Source organism: Ochotona princeps, chromosome 19 (genome assembly GCF_030435755.1).
Source record: "Ochotona princeps isolate mOchPri1 chromosome 19, mOchPri1.hap1, whole genome shotgun sequence".
NCBI classification, from domain to species: domain Eukaryota; kingdom Metazoa; phylum Chordata; class Mammalia; order Lagomorpha; family Ochotonidae; genus Ochotona; species Ochotona princeps.
This window is the reverse complement of record NC_080850.1, coordinates 38,446,470-38,451,066: the sequence shown is the minus strand read 5'-3', so window position 1 is coordinate 38,451,066 and position 4,597 is coordinate 38,446,470.

The window sequence follows — 4,597 nt, the reverse complement described above, 5'->3', positions numbered from 1 at the left end:
ACTGTAAAAAATGAGATGAATTCTGTCAAATGACATGAGCCCATTTGTTGAATAACATGGAAGGCTGCCACCTCTGAGTTTATTTTCCTGATCTACCTGGTCCATCACAGGATTCAGCATGGTTAATACTTCTCTGAAATAGCTTTGAGAAACACATATGTTCATGGGTTTTGTATGACCTCCCCTTCACTTAAAAATGTATTTATTTTGCCTACTGTCAAAAGACAGTTTGGTATATATGACAGAGAGATAAAAATAAAGGGAACCAAAAATGAGTAAAAAAATACATTCTGTGATCACAGGGAGAGGAACCAATGATATCAGAGAGCTTAGAATTAAAACCAAACTACTAAAGCATGGTGCAGAGACAGGTGGGAGCTGACATAAATTGAGTGAAAGAAGTAGAGACACAGAGATGCAATCAGAGGCACAGAGAAAGCAGAAAGGGAAGACACGGGAGAAAGAAGAGGGAAAAAAAAAACAAGACAAAAAGAAACTTTATTCCTTTCTTTGCCCAGATATAACACAAATCAATGACCTAAATGAAAGTGAACACATAAGCCTTCTCAAAGAAAAAAGGAAAAAGTTGTAGGGACTCAGATTCAGCAAATATTCCCTAAGTAGGCTACACTTTCGTGAAGTGTGAATTATAAAAAAAGAAACAAATAAGATGGACTTCTTCAAGATTGAAAATTCTTGCTCTTCAGAACCACAACACAAAAACAATTAAGCAAACCAAAAATCAGGAGAAAATTTTATTCATACATACATTTAGAATATAGAGACTCTCTTTGCCCAATAAAGAAACCCATTAGAATATGCACAAAATATTTAACCTCATTTGCCATAAAAAAGAGATATCAGAAGATAAAAATTCACAAAAAATGTTCAACATCATAGCAGTTTTGCAAATACAAATTACAACTTCATCTATTTACCACTTTATGGTTAATACTACAACACTGACTATATCTTTATTAACAAGGATGTAGAAAGAGTAAAGCCCTCACAGGCCCCTAATGGTGTCCTCTGAGTATACTACATAGTATTCTCTTGGTAATATGTGAGAATTTTACTGCTTCATGTATCAAGAGTACGTAGTAAAACCCTCACATGCTCTTAGTACATGAAATGGTATATTTTTTGAAAACTGTTTGAAACTTTTTAAAGTTAAATGTAAATTCGTCATGTAACCCAACCATTCTAAGTATTTACTCAAAAGAAACGGAAGCCCAATTTCCAAAAGACTTCCACATGGATGTATAAGACAGCATTATACATAATGACAAAAACCCGGAAACATAAATGTCCATCAAAGGAAAAAAAAAGTGTGGTAAACCAATACAAAATATTACTCAGTGATAAAAGAATGGCCTAGTGAAATATACACCAGCATGTAGGCCTCAGAATAATCATGAGTGAAAGTGGCCAGACAAAAGTGACTAACATTTTATTGTTTGAATTATATGACATTCTGGAAAATGAAAGCACAACAGAGCCTGAGGATAAGTATGTCATAGGAAAAGACCTATGACAACAGGACAGCAGAAAATTTGGGGGGAGATAGATGGATTTATAATCATGACTTAGGAAATGGTTTCATGGTATATACTTATGTGTAACCTTTTCAAACACTCAATGTTTATTTATGTCATCTTGATATTTGACAAAAAAATTGTCAAATATCAAGCTATACCTCAAATATCAAGCTACTATAGTTGATCAGAATGAGTTAAATAACAGGAAAGCTACCCTATTCAAAAAGCAAAACAAACCTGGTACAATGGCTCAATTGGATAATCCTCCATTTCCAATTGCTGGGATCCTAAACGGGTGTCAGATCACGCCCCAGCTGCTCTACTTTCCATTCAGCTCTCTGTTTGAGGCCTGGGAAAGCTGCAGAGGAAGTCCCAAAGCCTTAGGACCCTGTGCCCACCCAGGAGACCTGGAAGAAGCTCCTAGCTCCTGGCTTTGAATTGGCTCAGCTCCAGCCATTGTGACCATGTGGGGAGTGACCAGCAAATGGAAGATCTTTCTGTCTTTCCTTCTCTCCACAAATCAGCCTTTCCTTTATTGGAAAGGCTTTATTTTATTAATAAATACATCTTTTTTTTAGAGAAAGAAAACAAACATATGAAAATGAAGCATGCAGTAACTCAAAGACAACACATGGATAACCTGCCTATGTCTTTCATTTGCATATACAAAGTTGTCCAGAGAGGATTTGGGTTTACAATATGGACTGTAAGTGAGGCGGAGGAAGAGAACATGAATTGCTGAAAGACCAATTCAAAGTGATTTGTCTGCACACTTAGAAGCTTCTGAAACTCCTACATACAAAATTTCCCATAGACTATGATCAAACTGCAGTAAACACAAAGCTCATGGCTTACATATCCGCACTGTTAACAGCTCTCTAACAACACAAGTAGGAAGGGAACCTCTGCTTGGGAGACAGCAACCCATTCCTTCCTCTCTGCCCTTTGTCAAACAGTCCAGGTCAGAACACCAAGGCTTCCTAGAGTGCTGCCTTAGACCCTGAGGAGCAGGGCCATGATGAACTCTAGTGCTCATCTCAGCTAAGCTCCAGAACCACTTTCCTAGTCAAATGCACACATCATTAAACTCTGAGACTGATCCTGCTTTTATGGAGTTGTGCTTTCTAGAATGAACTTCGATTCAACTTTCCTTTCCTGGTAGACCATTGGTAAAGCATAATACAGTAAAGTCTGTGAAATTCGGCTCCAATATCTCTGTGATGAGAAAAGAGAATGACAATTAAGTTAGTTTCTGTATATTGGACACAGTTAATATTAAAGTGGCTGTAGTTAGCCTTACAGAAAACAAAGGAAAGGAAGAGGAGGGGAAAAGTAGTCCTAGGTGCCACAGGCAGGAAGGAAAGTAATTACAACCTGGGAGTCTGTGTGTGGTGGTGTCCTAATGTAAGCTGCCCACCGCAGTGCACAGTAAAATGTAATTTTTGTTTCCCAAATTTAGTCTTCTTTTCTTACTCTGATAGCCTTATCTTTCCTCAATTTGTGGAACCTAACTGGTCTGTTGTTTTGAATTCAGTGTCCAATGATTTCTTTTTAAATTTTTAAAAATGTTTTCCATGATACATTTTTGTAAATACAGGGATTCCCCCTCTGCACTTGCCTTTCTCCCTTTCCATTTCCCCTCCCCAACTCCCCCCCATATTATTACTGTAGTATAGTCCTTCAGTATCAGTTACAAGTTTAACATTCTGTCATTTAAGTGCATCACGGCATTGCAGGAATAGACAATGACAGAAATCAAGCTTGATATTGTCAAGGTATATTTAACTGTTTCACTGGGAGTCCTATTATTAGGGAGTAGCCTATTGTGACATATCTTCACTTTCTAATATACTAGTCTTCATTATCAGGATATATGTGTATGTTTTTGTTTGCCTAGGTTGTCTTATATCAGAGAGAACATGTGATGTTTGTCCTTTTAGGACTGGCTTATTTCGCTGAGCATAATGGTCTCTGGTTGTGACCATTTTGGTACAAATGGCAAGTTCTAATTCTTTTTAATGGCTGTGTAATATTCCATGGAATAGTTGTACCACAGTTTCTTTATCTATTCCTCTTTCAATGGGTATCCTGGTTGCTTCTCTGTCTTTGCTATTGTGGATTGTGCTGCCATAAATATAGGGCTGCTTTCACATTTGCAGACATCACCTCATTTATATATACTCCCAGGAGTGGGATAAATGAGTCATGAAGTAGTGTGTAATAGATCAATTATAGAAACCATGTAATTCCCAACCATGATTTGGATTAATGCAAACACAACACAAACATTTAAGAAAATTTACTTAGAAACATTTACTACTGTAAGATACATCCAAGGGAAAGATACATATCATATGACTTCTTGCACTTTTTTCATATTTCTGCTCATTTTTCCTATACTTTGACATATAAGCAAGTAGGTTCTGTCCACCACAAGCGACCTTCTTTCAGCCTTGTTTTGTCTTGTTTCTGTGTCGGCATAATTCACTTAGCTCTCATTTTCATCCTAGTCATTGCTGTGCAAAGCATGCTGCATCTCAGTGTGTGTTTTAGCCAGTTTTTCACCACCCACTGCTCCTTCTCATTAACTGAAGGAGAAAATAGAAGCTCACAGGAACCAGTGTCGATGTGGCAAACCAAGTTAATGAAGTGGAGGCAATATGAAGATTCAAGAGATGAAGGAAGATTCACCTCATGTATTACAGAAATAATCAGCCTGAATTGAACAATTTTCCAATATTCTTATATGCATGTCCTTAAAACATGCAGGGCTGTGAGTAAAACCAAAAAGAAATGGAAAGCTGGAAAAAGTAACAGATTCCACAGAAAGAACAGAATCAGAAGTATGAAAAGATTTGTAATGATACTGCGAATATTAGAAAAGCATTAAATTGTAAAGCAAAATAAATTTAATCTCAAAAAGCAACTATTATCATAGAAGATCAATAACATTGTATAACTAGTAGACATCCATCCGTGGTTAGCCATAACCTATAAAGGCTATCTATGCTGCTTTAAAGTTTGTATGTTTATTTTCTTAGCAGCTAGTACAATTGAAG